The 16,313-nt window shown below is 33.9% G+C and overlaps 1 pseudogene; it reads left to right on the top strand.

Annotated features, from left to right (window-relative positions):
• Positions 1–12,578: 12,578 nt before the first annotated feature.
• Positions 12,579–12,728, top strand: LOC129842553 (U1 spliceosomal RNA; annotated as a pseudogene).
• The last annotated feature ends 3,585 nt before the right edge of the window (positions 12,729–16,313 follow it).

Below are 16,313 nucleotides of genomic sequence, written 5' to 3'. Positions count from 1 at the left end.
ATTTAGAGCTTGTTTATGGAAAAGTGATTATTTCTGTATTTCAACATGATTTGGAGCTTGTTTTTGGAAAAGTGTTTATTTCTGTAATTCAACATGATTTGGAGCTTGTTTATGGAAAAGTGATTATTTCTGTATTTCAACATGATTTGGAGCTTGTTTTTGGAAAAGTGTTTATTTCTGTAATTCAACATGATTTGGAGCTTGTTTATGAAAAAGTGTTTTTTTCAGTTTTTCAACATGATTTAGAGCTTGTTTTTGGAAAAGTGTTTATTTCTGTAATTCAAGGTTGCAGCTTGCTGAAAACTGTCCACAGTGTTCCTATCATCGAGTTTTAACAGTACTGCAAAAGTTTAACTTACAGAGTGCATCAAACATGATTTAGAGCTTGTTTATGGAAAAGTGTTTATTTCTGTATTTCAACATGATTTGGAGCTTGTTTATGAAAAAGTGTTATTTTCAGTTTTTCAACATGATTTAGAGCTTGTTTTTGGAAAAGTGTTTATTTCTGTAATTCAAGGTTGCAGCTTGCTGAAAACTGTCCACAGTGTTCCTATCATCGAGTTTTAACAGTACTGCAAAAGTTTAACTTACAGAGTGCATCAAACATGATTTGGAGCTTGTTTATGGAAAAGTGATTATTTCTGTATTTCAACATGATTTGGAGCTTGTTTTTGGAAAAGTGTTTATTTCTGTATTTCAAGGTTGCAGCTTGCTGAAAACTGTCCACAGTGTTCCTATCATCGAGTTTTAACAGTACTGCAAAAGTTTAACTTACAGAGTGCATCAAACATGATTTAGAGCTTGTTTATGGAAAAGTAATTATTTCTGAATTTCAACATGATTTGGAGCTTGTTTTTGGAAAAGTGTTTATTTCTGTAATTCAACATGATTTGGAGCTTGTTTATGGAAAAGTGATTATTTCTGTATTTCAACATGATTTGGAGCTTGTTTTTGGAAAAGTGTTTATTTCTGTAATTCAACATGATTTGGAGCTTGTTTATGAAAAAGTGTTTTTTTCAGTTTTTCAACATGATTTAGAGCTTGTTTTTGGAAAAGTATTTATTTCTGTAATTCAAGGTTGCAGCTTGCTGAAAATTGTCCACAGTGTTCCTATCATCGAGTTTTAACAGTACTGCAAAAGTTTAACTTACAGAGTGCATCAAACATGATTTAGAGCTTGTTTATGGAAAAGTGATTATTTCTGTATTTCAACATGATTTGGAGCTTGTTTTTGGAAAAGTGTTTATTTCTGTATTTCAACATGATTTGGAGCTTGTTTATGGAAAAGTGTTTATTTCTGTAATTCAACATGATTTGGAGCTTGTTTATGAAAAAGTGTTTTTTTCAGTTTTTCAACATGATTTAGAGCTTGTTTTTGGAAAAGTATTTATTTCTGTAATTCAAGGTTGCAGCTTGCTGAAAATTGTCCACAGTGTTCCTATCATCGAGTTTTAACAGTACTGCAAAAGTTTAACTTACAGAGTGCATCAAACATGATTTAGAGCTTGTTTATGGAAAAGTGATTATTTCTGTATTTCAACATGATTTGGAGCTTGTTTTTGGAAAAGTGTTTATTTCTGTATTTCAACATGATTTGGAGCTTGTTTATGAAAAAGTGTTTTTTTCAGTTTTTCAACATGATTTAGAGCTTGTTTTTGGAAAAGTGTTTATTTCTGTAATTCAAGGTTGCAGCTTGCTGAAAACTGTCCACAGTGTTCCTATCATCGAGTTTTAACAGTACTGCAAAAGTTTAACTTACAGAGTGCATCAAACATGATTTAGAGCTTGTTTATGGAAAAGTGTTTATTTCTGTATTTCAACATGATTTGGAGCTTGTTTATGAAAAAGTGTTTTTTTCAGTTTTTCAACATGATTTAGAGCTTGTTTTTGGAAAAGTATTTATTTCTGTAATTCAAGGTTGCAGCTTGCTGAAAATTGTCCACAGTGTTCCTATCATCGAGTTTTAACAGTACTGCAAAAGTTTAACTTACAGAGTGCATCAAACATGATTTAGAGCTTGTTTATGGAAAAGTGATTATTTCTGTATTTCAACATGATTTGGAGCTTGTTTTTGGAAAAGTGTTTATTTCTGTATTTCAACATGATTTGGAGCTTGTTTATGAAAAAGTGTTTTTTTCAGTTTTTCAACATGATTTAGAGCTTGTTTTTGGAAAAGTGTTTATTTCTGTAATTCAAGGTTGCAGCTTGCTGAAAACTGTCCACAGTGTTCCTATCATCGAGTTTTAACAGTACTGCAAAAGTTTAACTTACAGAGTGCATCAAACATGATTTAGAGCTTGTTTATGGAAAAGTGTTTATTTCTGTATTTCAACATGATTTGGAGCTTGTTTATGAAAAAGTGTTTTTTTCAGTTTTTCAACATGATTTAGAGCTTGTTTTTGGAAAAGTGTTTATTTCTGTAATTCAAGGTTACAGCTTGCTGAAAACTGTCCACAGTGTTCCTATCATCGAGTTTTAACAGTACTGCAAAAGTTTAACTTACAGAGTGCATATCAAACATGATTTAGAGCTTGTTTATGGAAAAGTGATTATTTCTGTATTTCAACATGATTTGGAGCTTGTTTTTGGAAAAGTGTTTATTTCTGTATTTCAAGGTTGCAGCTTGCTGAAAACTGTCCACAGTGTTCCTATCATCGAGTTTTAACAGTAATGCAAAAGTTTAACTTAAAGAGTGCATCAAACATGATTTAGAGCTTGTTTATGGAAAAGTGATTATTTCTGTATTTCAACATGATTTGGAGCTTGTTTTTGGAAAAGTGTTTATTTCTGTAATTCAAGGTTGCAGCTTGCTGAAAACTGTCCAGTGTGCCTATCATCGAGTTTTAACAGTACTGCAAAAGTTTAACTTACAGAGTGCATCAAACATGATTTGGAGCTTGTTTATGGAAAAGTGATTATTTCTGTATTTCAACATGATTTGGAGCTTGTTTTTGGAAAAGAGTTTATTTCTGTATTTCAAGGTTGCAGCTTGCTGAAAACTGTCCACAGTGTTCCTATCATCGAGTTTTAAAAGTACTGCAAAAGTTTAACTTACAGAGTGCATCAAACATGATTTAGAGCTTGTTTATGGAAAAGTGATTATTTCTGTATTTCAACATGATTTGGAGCTTGTTTTTGGAAAAGTGTTTATTTCTGTAATTCAACATGATTTGGAGCTTGTTTATGGAAAAGTGATTATTTCTGTATTTCAACATGATTTGGAGCTTGTTTTTGGAAAAGTGTTTATTTCTGTAATTCAACATGATTTGGAGCTTGTTTATGAAAAAGTGTTTTTTTCAGTTTTTCAACATGATTTAGAGCTTGTTTTTGGAAAAGTGTTTATTTCTGTAATTCAAGGTTGCAGCTTGCTGAAAACTGTCCACAGTGTTCCTATCATCGAGTTTTAACAGTACTGCAAAAGTTTAACTTACAGAGTGCATCAAACATGATTTAGAGCTTGTTTATGGAAAAGTGTTTATTTCTGTATTTCAACATGATTTGGAGCTTGTTTATGAAAAAGTGTTATTTTCAGTTTTTCAACATGATTTAGAGCTTGTTTTTGGAAAAGTGTTTATTTCTGTAATTCAAGGTTGCAGCTTGCTGAAAACTGTCCACAGTGTTCCTATCATCGAGTTTTAACAGTACTGCAAAAGTTTAACTTACAGAGTGCATCAAACATGATTTGGAGCTTGTTTATGGAAAAGTGATTATTTCTGTATTTCAACATGATTTGGAGCTTGTTTTTGGAAAAGTGTTTATTTCTGTATTTCAAGGTTGCAGCTTGCTGAAAACTGTCCACAGTGTTCCTATCATCGAGTTTTAACAGTACTGCAAAAGTTTAACTTACAGAGTGCATCAAACATGATTTAGAGCTTGTTTATGGAAAAGTAATTATTTCTGAATTTCAACATGATTTGGAGCTTGTTTTTGGAAAAGTGTTTATTTCTGTAATTCAACATGATTTGGAGCTTGTTTATGGAAAAGTGATTATTTCTGTATTTCAACATGATTTGGAGCTTGTTTTTGGAAAAGTGTTTATTTCTGTAATTCAACATGATTTGGAGCTTGTTTATGAAAAAGTGTTTTTTTCAGTTTTTCAACATGATTTAGAGCTTGTTTTTGGAAAAGTATTTATTTCTGTAATTCAAGGTTGCAGCTTGCTGAAAATTGTCCACAGTGTTCCTATCATCGAGTTTTAACAGTACTGCAAAAGTTTAACTTACAGAGTGCATCAAACATGATTTAGAGCTTGTTTATGGAAAAGTGATTATTTCTGTATTTCAACATGATTTGGAGCTTGTTTTTGGAAAAGTGTTTATTTCTGTATTTCAACATGATTTGGAGCTTGTTTATGGAAAAGTGTTTATTTCTGTAATTCAACATGATTTGGAGCTTGTTTATGAAAAAGTGTTTTTTTCAGTTTTTCAACATGATTTAGAGCTTGTTTTTGGAAAAGTATTTATTTCTGTAATTCAAGGTTGCAGCTTGCTGAAAATTGTCCACAGTGTTCCTATCATCGAGTTTTAACAGTACTGCAAAAGTTTAACTTACAGAGTGCATCAAACATGATTTAGAGCTTGTTTATGGAAAAGTGATTATTTCTGTATTTCAACATGATTTGGAGCTTGTTTTTGGAAAAGTGTTTATTTCTGTATTTCAACATGATTTGGAGCTTGTTTATGAAAAAGTGTTTTTTTCAGTTTTTCAACATGATTTAGAGCTTGTTTTTGGAAAAGTGTTTATTTCTGTAATTCAAGGTTGCAGCTTGCTGAAAACTGTCCACAGTGTTCCTATCATCGAGTTTTAACAGTACTGCAAAAGTTTAACTTACAGAGTGCATCAAACATGATTTAGAGCTTGTTTATGGAAAAGTGTTTATTTCTGTATTTCAACATGATTTGGAGCTTGTTTATGAAAAAGTGTTTTTTTCAGTTTTTCAACATGATTTAGAGCTTGTTTTTGGAAAAGTATTTATTTCTGTAATTCAAGGTTGCAGCTTGCTGAAAATTGTCCACAGTGTTCCTATCATCGAGTTTTAACAGTACTGCAAAAGTTTAACTTACAGAGTGCATCAAACATGATTTAGAGCTTGTTTATGGAAAAGTGATTATTTCTGTATTTCAACATGATTTGGAGCTTGTTTTTGGAAAAGTGTTTATTTCTGTATTTCAACATGATTTGGAGCTTGTTTATGAAAAAGTGTTTTTTTCAGTTTTTCAACATGATTTAGAGCTTGTTTTTGGAAAAGTGTTTATTTCTGTAATTCAAGGTTGCAGCTTGCTGAAAACTGTCCACAGTGTTCCTATCATCGAGTTTTAACAGTACTGCAAAAGTTTAACTTACAGAGTGCATCAAACATGATTTAGAGCTTGTTTATGGAAAAGTGTTTATTTCTGTATTTCAACATGATTTGGAGCTTGTTTATGAAAAAGTGTTTTTTTCAGTTTTTCAACATGATTTAGAGCTTGTTTTTGGAAAAGTGTTTATTTCTGTAATTCAAGGTTACAGCTTGCTGAAAACTGTCCACAGTGTTCCTATCATCGAGTTTTAACAGTACTGCAAAAGTTTAACTTACAGAGTGCATCAAACATGATTTAGAGCTTGTTTATGGAAAAGTGATTATTTCTGTATTTCAACATGATTTGGAGCTTGTTTTTGGAAAAGTGTTTATTTCTGTATTTCAAGGTTGCAGCTTGCTGAAAACTGTCCAGTGTGCCTATCATCGAGTTTTAACAATACTGCAAAAGTTTAACTTACAGAGTGCATCAAACATGATTTGGAGCTTGTTTATGGAAAAGTGATTATTTCTGTATTTCAACATGATTTGGAGCTTGTTTTTGGAAAAGTGTTTATTTCTGTATTTCAAGGTTGCAGCTTGCTGAAAACTGTCCACAGTGTTCCTATCATCGAGTTTTAACAGTACTGCAAAAGTTTAACTTACAGAGTGCATCAAACATGATTTAGAGCTTGTTTATGGAAAAGTGATTATTTCTGTATTTCAACATGATTTGGAGCTTGTTTTTGGAAAAGTGTTTATTTCTGTAATTCAAGGTTGCAGCTTGCTGAAAACTGTCCAGTGTGCCTATCATCGAGTTTTAACAGTACTGCAAAAGTTTAACTTACAGAGTGCATCAAACATGATTTGGAGCTTGTTTATGGAAAAGTGATTATTTCTGTATTTCAACATGATTTGGAGCTTGTTTTTGGAAAAGTGTTTATTTCTGTATTTCAAGGTTGCAGCTTGCTGAAAACTGTCCACAGTGTTCCTATCATCGAGTTTTAACAGTACTGAAAAAGTTTAACTTACAGAGTGCATCAAACATGATTTAGAGCTTGTTTATGGAAAAGTAATTATTTCTGAATTTCAACATGATTTGGAGCTTGTTTTTGGAAAAGTGTTTATTTCTGTAATTCAACATGATTTGGAGCTTGTTTATGGAAAAGTGATTATTTCTGTATTTCAACATGATTTGGAGCTTGTTTTTGGAAAAGTGTTTATTTCTGTATTTCAACATGATTTGGAGCTTGTTTATGAAAAAGTGTTTTTTTCAGTTTTTCAACATGATTTAGAACTTGTTTTTGGAAAAGTGTTTATTTCTGTAATTCAAGGTTGCAGCTTGCTGAAAACTGTCCACAGTGTTCCTATCATCGAGTTTTAACAGTACTGCAAAAGTTTAACTTACAGAGTGCATCAAACATGATTTAGAGCTTGTTTATGGAAAAGTGTTTATTTCTGTATTTCAACATGATTTGGAGCTTGTTTATGAAAAAGTGTTTTTTTCAGTTTTTCAACATGATTTAGAGCTTGTTTTTGGAAAAGTATTTATTTCTGTAATTCAAGGTTGCAGCTTGCTGAAAATTGTCCACAGTGTTCCTATCATCGAGTTTTAACAGTACTGCAAAAGTTTAACTTACAGAGTGCATCAAACATGATTTAGAGCTTGTTTATGGAAAAGTGATTATTTCTGTATTTCAACATGATTTGGAGCTTGTTTTTGGAAAAGTGTTTATTTCTGTATTTCAACATGATTTGGAGCTTGTTTATGAAAAAGTGTTTTTTTCAGTTTTTCAACATGATTTAGAGCTTGTTTTTGGAAAAGTGTTTATTTCTGTAATTCAAGGTTGCAGCTTGCTGAAAACTGTCCACAGTGTTCCTATCATCGAGTTTTAACAGTACTGCAAAAGTTTAACTTACAGAGTGCATCAAACATGATTTAGAGCTTGTTTATGGAAAAGTGTTTATTTCTGTATTTCAACATGATTTGGAGCTTGTTTATGAAAAAGTGTTTTTTTCAGTTTTTCAACATGATTTAGAGCTTGTTTTTGGAAAAGTGTTTATTTCTGTAATTCAAGGTTACAGCTTGCTGAAAACTGTCCACAGTGTTCCTATCATCGAGTTTTAACAGTACTGCAAAAGTTTAACTTACAGAGTGCATCAAACATGATTTAGAGCTTGTTTATGGAAAAGTGATTATTTCTGTATTTCAACATGATTTGGAGCTTGTTTTTGGAAAAGTGTTTATTTCTGTATTTCAAGGTTGCAGCTTGCTGAAAACTGTCCAGTGTGCCTATCATCGAGTTTTAACAATACTGCAAAAGTTTAACTTACAGAGTGCATCAAACATGATTTGGAGCTTGTTTATGGAAAAGTGATTATTTCTGTATTTCAACATGATTTGGAGCTTGTTTTTGGAAAAGTGTTTATTTCTGTATTTCAAGGTTGCAGCTTGCTGAAAACTGTCCACAGTGTTCCTATCATCGAGTTTTAACAGTACTGCAAAAGTTTAACTTACAGAGTGCATCAAACATGATTTAGAGCTTGTTTATGGAAAAGTGATTATTTCTGTATTTCAACATGATTTGGAGCTTGTTTTTGGAAAAGTGTTTATTTCTGTAATTCAAGGTTGCAGCTTGCTGAAAACTGTCCAGTGTGCCTATCATCGAGTTTTAACAGTACTGCAAAAGTTTAACTTACAGAGTGCATCAAACATGATTTGGAGCTTGTTTATGGAAAAGTGATTATTTCTGTATTTCAACATGATTTGGAGCTTGTTTTTGGAAAAGTGTTTATTTCTGTATTTCAAGGTTGCAGCTTGCTGAAAACTGTCCACAGTGTTCCTATCATCGAGTTTTAACAGTACTGCAAAAGTTTAACTTACAGAGTGCATCAAACATGATTTAGAGCTTGTTTATGGAAAAGTAATTATTTCTGAATTTCAACATGATTTGGAGCTTGTTTTTGGAAAAGTGTTTATTTCTGTAATTCAACATGATTTGGAGCTTGTTTATGGAAAAGTGATTATTTCTGTATTTCAACATGATTTGGAGCTTGTTTTTGGAAAAGTGTTTATTTCTGTAATTCAACATGATTTGGAGCTTGTTTATGAAAAAGTGTTTTTTTCAGTTTTTCAACATGATTTAGAGCTTGTTTTTGGAAAAGTATTTATTTCTGTAATTCAAGGTTGCAGCTTGCTGAAAATTGTCCACAGTGTTCCTATCATCGAGTTTTAACAGTACTGCAAAAGTTTAACTTACAGAGTGCATCAAACATGATTTAGAGCTTGTTTATGGAAAAGTGATTATTTCTGTATTTCAACATGATTTGGAGCTTGTTTTTGGAAAAGTGTTTATTTCTGTATTTCAACATGATTTGGAGCTTGTTTATGGAAAAGTGTTTATTTCTGTAATTCAACATGATTTGGAGCTTGTTTATGAAAAAGTCTTTTTTTCAGTTTTTCAACATGATTTAGAGCTTGTTTTTGGAAAAGTGTTTATTTCTGTATTTCAAGGTTGCAGCTTGCTGAAAACTGTCCACAGTGTTCCTATCATCGAGTTTTAACAGTACTGCAAAAGTTTAACTTACAGAGTGCATCAAACATGATTTAGAGCTTGTTTATGGAAAAGTGATTATTTCTGTATTTCAACATGATTTGGAGCTTGTTTTTGGAAAAGTGTTTATTTCTGTATTTCAACATGATTTGGAGCTTGTTTATGAAAAAGTGTTTTTTTCAGTTTTTCAACATGATTTAGAGCTTGTTTTTGGAAAAGTGTTTATTTCTGTAATTCAAGGTTGCAGCTTGCTGAAAACTGTCCACAGTGTTCCTATCATCGAGTTTTAACAGTACTGCAAAAGTTTAACTTACAGAGTGCATCAAACATGATTTAGAGCTTGTTTATGGAAAAGTGATTATTTCTGTATTTCAACATGATTTGGAGCTTGTTTTTGGAAAAGTGTTTTTTTCAGTTTTTCAACATGATTTAGAGCTTGTTTTTGGAAAAGTGTTTATTTCTGTAATTCAAGGTTGCAGCTTGCTGAAAACTGTCCACAGTGTTCCTATCATCGAGTTTTAAAAGTACTGCAAAAGTTTAACTTACAGAGTGCATCAAACATGATTTGGAGCTTGTTTATGGAAAATTGATTATTTCTGTATTTCAACATGATTTGGAGCTTGTTTTTGGAAAAGTGTTTATTTCTGTATTTCAAGGTTGCAGCTTGCTGAAAACTGTCCACAGTGTTCCTATCATCGAGTTTTAAAAGTACTGCAAAAGTTTAACTTACAGAGTGCATCAAACATGATTTAGAGCTTGTTTATGGAAAAGTGATTATTTCTGTATTTCAACATGATTTGGAGCTTGTTTTTGGAAAAGTGTTTATTTCTGTATTTCAACATGATTTGGAGCTTGTTTATGAAAAAGTGTTTTTTTCAGTTTTTCAACATGATTTAGAGCTTGTTTTTGGAAAAGTGTTTATTTCTGTAATTCAAGGTTGCAGCTTGCTGAAAACTGTCCACAGTGTTCCTATCATCGAGTTTTAACAGTACTGCAAAAGTTTAACTTACAGAGTGCATCAAACATGATTTAGAGCTTGTTTATGGAAAAGTGATTATTTCTGTATTTCAACATGATTTGGAGCTTGTTTTTGGAAAAGTGTTTTTTTCAGTTTTTCAACATGATTTAGAGCTTGTTTTTGGAAAAGTGTTTATTTCTGTAATTCAAGGTTGCAGCTTGCTGAAAACTGTCCACAGTGTTCCTATCATCGAGTTTTAAAAGTACTGCAAAAGTTTAACTTACAGAGTGCATCAAACATGATTTGGAGCTTGTTTATGGAAAATTGATTATTTCTGTATTTCAACATGATTTGGAGCTTGTTTTTGGAAAAGTGTTTATTTCTGTATTTCAAGGTTGCAGCTTGCTGAAAACTGTCCACAGTGTTCCTATCATCGAGTTTTAAAAGTACTGCAAAAGTTTAACTTACAGAGTGCATCAAACATGATTTAGAGCTTGTTTATGGAAAAGTGATTATTTCTGTATTTCAACATGATTTGGAGCTTGTTTTTGGAAAAGTGTTTATTTCTGTATTTCAAGGTTGCAGCTTGCTGAAAATTGTCCACAGTGTTCCTATCATCGAGTTTTAACAGTACTGCAAAAGTTTAAATTACAGAGTGCATCAAACATGATTTAGAGCTTGTTTATGGAAAAGTGATTATTTCTGTATTTCAACATGATTTGGAGCTTGTTTTTGGAAAAGTGTTTATTTCTGTATTTCAAGGTTGCAGCTTGCTGAAAACTGTCCACAGTGTTCCTATCATCGAGTTTTAACAGTACTGCACAAGTTTAACTTACAGAGTGCATCAAACATGATTTAGAGCTTGTTTATGGAAAAGTGATTATTTCTTTATTTCAACATGATTTGGAGCTTGTTTTTGGAAAAGTGTTTATTTCTGTATTTCAAGGTTGCAGCTTGCTGAAAACTGTCCACAGTGTTCCTATCATCGAGTTTTAACAGTACTGCAAAAGTTTAACTTACAGAGTGCATCAAACATGATTTAGAGCTTGTTTATGGAAAAGTGATTATTTCTGTATTTCAACATGATTTGTTGAAGTGTATGTTGAAGTCTGTGTGTGTGAGGCCTGCGGCTGAGAGGATGTGGAGAAAAATGTTTATTGATTTGGATGTTTCTTTGATGTGGGAGAATTTTGTTTTGTTTGGGAATAAACGAAATTGTGAGAACATGGATTTTATGTTACGGCATAATCGTATATACACAAATATTATTTTACATCAGATAAACCGTGATGTACGGCGGGAATGTGATGTGTGTATGATGAAGCCAGAGTCTTTGATGCATTTATTTGTTGAATGTCCATGTCTGACAGATTTTTTCAATGAGGTAAAACTTTTGTTGTGGAGGAACTGGAGAAAAGAGTTTATATAAAGCTTTGCATGGGATAGATTATTATTATTTGGAGTAGTGGGGAAATGTTTGGGTGTGAATGTGTACCTGTTGAATCTTGTTTTGAGTTTTGTGAGGTATGCAATTTACTGTAGAAGGAATATGAAACATTTTGAAGGGAAAAAATTGAATGTTTGGGTAATCTTTAAAGCAGGTTTATTGAAAGCAGTTGGAATTAATGTATAATGCAAAACTAGAGAAATTTGAAAGTATGTTTATAAAGGGGAGTACTTTAGTGTCTATGGAGGAGGGAGGAGGGGGATTTAGGGTTAACTTCTGAAATGGTGTATGTATAATGTTTATTAGATTATGTATTTTAAGTTGATTAGTGAATAAGGATGGTGTAATTGTTTTATTTGTTGTAATGTTTTGTTGATTTTGTTTTTTTAATAATATGAGTTATTGGTGTTTTGGAAAATTGGTTTTGTTTCTGATGTACAGGGAGTGAAATTGGTTGAAGGATTGTTGGTGGTTATGTGATTTGGTTGTAAATTAATTTGACATTTTTTATAATAATAATAAAAAAATAAAAAAAATACGCCCTATCTCGTCTGATCTTGGAAAGCTAAGCAGGGTCGGGCCTGGTTAGTACTTGGATGGGAGACCGCCTGGGAATACCAGGTGCTGTAAGCCTTTTGTCCACTAGGGGGTGTGGCATTATTTCATCAGCAACACTGCCTTGTAGTAAGCATTTGATGCTGAATTGACTAAATGCAGCTTCTATGGGCTAGTCTCCCCTGCCCTTTTAATACGATCAAAGTTCCTTGTGTTGTCAGGGAGCAACTCCCTTTTATTTATCAGACAAATAAGAATATTGTTACTGAATGCAGCTTGTGTGTGCTCTGTTCTCCCTCGCCCTGTTCAAATGATCAAAGGAAATAATGCTGGTGAGGAGTGGAACTGGACTGGTGTCTGATGGCCCTGTGTTTTCCATGTTTGAATTTACAACCCTTCTTTTATGGAGTAAATCAAAAGCACAAGAGAATCTGAGATGTTCTCGATAATAAATCAATTGGTTTCATGCATTTGTCTGTGTGTGTGTGTGTGTGTGTGTGTGTGTGTGTGTGTCTGAATGTGATGGATTTCGTCATATCGCAAACATTTGTGATATCAGATAGGTTAAGATATTAAAAAGTAATTGGTGATTTTTTCGACAGTGTTGCATGATGGGAATCTAGTGGTTCACTGATATAATCTAGAAAACAAAATAAACTACTTTTTCACTACTCTGTGTGCAAGTGCATTCCTAAACGGCATTTAACGCAGGTCGATGTGATATGATATTATCAGAACACAAAGTGGTTAGCGATAGCGGAAAATGTTGGCACTGGAGAGACTTTTCCTCCACTAAGCAGAAGAGATACTGTGATCAAGAAGGTTGTTCACCCGGTGTGGGGCTCAGCCATTGCACTCTGGCTGTGCTGACCCCTTGGGAATTTTCCAAATGTGGGAATCTCGATTGCAAAATTTATGGTAGTGCTCGTTTGCGCTTTACCCTGATGTCTTTGTTAATGATAAACCGTTGCTTGGCGGCAGGCTTAACGATGACTTGAGTCAACTGACTGTGCTTATGGAGATCTTTGAAGTCAGTTGTGAAGGAGACTTTGTGGACCAATCGAAAGGTGGAAACATTTGTTTGTAGCAAAATATTGTTGGCATTTTGTCAAAACATTATGTCGCGAAATGCAGCATTGTATTTATGCCACGCTGGTACTTCAATCAGGAGATAGTTGAGAAGCCACTCTAACCCCCCCCCCCCCCCCCGGTCATGATGTGTCATGCGCTTCCAATATGAAATTGTCCATACATGCGTTCCTCCTTAGCACAGAACGATGCAATAGGTTTTCAACATCCAGAGCTTTTGTGTATTTATTGTGGCTAGTAGGATAGCTGCATGGGAAACTGTTGCTGATGATGTATTTGTCAGAAGTCATTGTATTTGTCCGTTTTTTCCCACAAGGCTGAAATATGTGCCCTCGCTTAGAAATGTTTGCAAGGTTTGTTTGTATTTCATCCAACTATCTGTGCCCTAAAGTGATGGCTACAGTATATGTAATTTCTTCCACTTTTTGAGTGAGCCAAAGTTCAAGCTGCTTATCTAATTGTTGAGAATGCAATGTCTGTTTATCAGACTCACTTTGACTTTATATGGTGTGCCAAGAGATGTACCTTCGCTTACGGCCATACGCCCCTTTTTGGAAGTTTCAGGAAGTGAGTGAGCAGCAGATTGTTTGTAGAGAGAAAATCGTTTTTGATTTTGTTGGTTTATATACTTTAAGTTTGGAAGTTTGTGTGGGGAGTGTATCTTATTTTCTTTGTAAATATTTGCGTTTTTTATCCCCCAACGGCGTGAGCTGTTTGGGGGATTCTAAGTAAAATAATTGGACGGATACAATGGCTTCGACATCAAGAATAACAACAACAACGAGAATGGACAATGGAGAAAAAAGAGCGTTGAATAAAGATTTGAGGAGAAGAAAATATGAGAAAGAATTGACGTTGAACGTGGAAGTTATTGGTGAAGAAAAAATAACAACGATGGAATTGCTGAGAGGAATAAAAGAAGTATGTGGAATGATATTGGGATGTAGAATGAAGGACAGAAATAAGTACGAAATAACCATGTCACACGCGAAAGGAAAAGAAAGACTACTAGACGGGCTAAAAATAAAGAGCTGTCAAATAATGGCGAAAGAACTGGGAAATGATGAACTTGTGGTGTCCTTTTTGAACCTGCCGGCATATATTACGGATGAGGAAATACATGAAAAATTACAAGGATGGAATGTGAACGCAACAACACCAATCAAGAGGAGGATGTGGCCAGGAACGGACATTGTGGACGGGACGAGATTTTGTAAGGTGAAGTTTACGGACAGTGTGCAATCATTACCTTACTCAACCAAATTCAAAACTGTAGAAGGATTTGAATATTTCCGAGTGATCCACGATAACCAAGTTAAGGTATGTAGACTATGTATTCAACCGGGACACATACTCAAAGAATGTCCAGAATTTGTATGTCATAAATGTGGTGAACAAGGACATTATGCCAGAGAATGTTCGAACATCGGTGATATGTGTAGAAGGTGTGACAGACCTAAGGACAGATGTAAATGTAAGAAGGAAAAGGATGTCTTATTTCTGCAAACACTGGACCTCATTACTGAAGAAGAGGTTGAGAGGAGTGAGACTATGGAGGGGGAGGAAGAGAGTGATATGGAAAGTGTGTCGCAGGTGATTCCAGAGACAGCTATAGATATGCTTGGAGAGTATGTAATGCCTTCTGGCAGTACTCGAGACGCAGTCTTGGTCTCTGCTGCTGACAAGGTGGAGCAGCAGCAAATGCTTGGTGAATTGGATACACAGGTAGAGATGGTGCAAGGTGCTTCTCAGGTGCCTGATCCAGCTTTAAACCTGTGTGAAAATGAAACCAAGGAGAGTGCTGGGTCCACTGGAGTTGATGGCACTGTTAGAGAGTGTTTTGCAAAGGGCTTGGATGTTGCTCCCCTTACAAGTACAAGTCAGGAGTCAGACGAAGAAATAGATATTGAGGATTTTCAGCGGTTTGCTAGAAATAAGAGATCATTAGTGAAAGCTAAGGAGGTGACGGGATCTGGAAAAAATAAAAAGTATTTTTTGAAATGACATGTTTGTTTTTGGCCATATTTCTGTATATATTAACAATGATTAGAGTTGCATCACTAAATGGCAACAGTTTAAGAAATATGAACAAATTGGAGCAGGTTTTGGTGTCTGTTGAAACGGACATGTGGTGTTTTCAAGAGACTAATTGGACGGACGCCAAAATGCTGGAGATTAAGAGCAAATGGTCTGAGCTCATTTTTTGTAGTCACGGAAGTGATAAAACATGTGGAGTGGCTATTTTGGTAAAAAATGATGTGGTTAAAAATGTCAAGCAGGTATATGCAGATAATCAGGGAAGAATTATTGTTATTGAGTTTGAAGTGCAAAATGTCATTTTTCGTCTAATTAATGTTTATGCTTCGAATATTGAAGCGGAAAGGAGAGATATGTTTAATAACCTAAGAACACTGTGTTCAGAGAACTGTATACTAGTAGGAGATTTTAACGTGAAGTGTACTAGAATGGATGTCTCGAGATGTGATAGTTTCAGACATGATTCGTCTAGAAATGCTTTACGGGAATTAATGAATAAGGAAAATCTTGTAGATATATGGAGGGCTGAAAATGTAAATAGAAGAGAGTTTTCGAGAAGGCAGGTGGTGTTAAATGAACTAAAACAAAGTAGAATTGATTTATGTTTAGCAAAGGTAGATGTGGTACATCAGGTTCAGAAGATGACATATAATTTTACAGCATACAGTGATCATGCAGTAATGTCATTTCAGATAGGTTTTGCTGTGGAGATGAGGGGGGGAGGTGTCTGGTGTTTAAATGCCAGTCTGTTAAAGGAAGAAAGTTATATAAAGGAAATGGTTGAATGTATCGAGGATGAAATGTCTAATGTACTGTTAAAAGAGAATGTGTGTTTATGGTGGGAGGAAGTGAAAGTTAAAGTAAAAAACAGGAGTATTAGGTACTCTAAAAATCGTAACCGTTTAGATAAGCAGAAAGAAAAAATGCTTAGAAATAGGATGTTACATGAACTTGAAAAGGCTGATGCTGATCCAGACTATGATGTTGTGAACTATTTGAAAATCCATGCAGAGCTAGGGTTTTATGAAAAAAAGAAATGTTTAGGGGCTATTGTTAGGAGTAAGGCACAGTACGCCTTGGAGGGAGAGAAATGTACTTCCTTTTTTCTGGGGCTTGAAAAACGAAATAAATTTAAGAGTTATATTGTAGAATTAGAAAATGAAAAAGGTGTAAAGGTAAATGATTTTGTTGACATCTTAGATTCAGTTGAATCCTTTTACAGAAATCTTTATAAAAATAATGATGTGGACAAAGTGTGTGTTGCAAAAGTGTTGGAGAAAATCAGTGCTAAAGTATCTCAGGCAGATAGAATGATGTGTGATGAAGATATTTCAATTGTGGAAATCAAGAAAGCAATTGAGAACACTCAAGGAAATAAAAGTCCAGGTTTGGATGGTT

This window comes from Salvelinus fontinalis, unplaced genomic scaffold, assembly GCF_029448725.1.
Source record: "Salvelinus fontinalis isolate EN_2023a unplaced genomic scaffold, ASM2944872v1 scaffold_0051, whole genome shotgun sequence".
In the NCBI taxonomy this organism is placed as follows: domain Eukaryota; kingdom Metazoa; phylum Chordata; class Actinopteri; order Salmoniformes; family Salmonidae; genus Salvelinus; species Salvelinus fontinalis.
The sequence above is the reverse complement of the archived record's forward strand: the minus strand, read 5'-3'. Positions and strand labels throughout refer to the sequence as shown.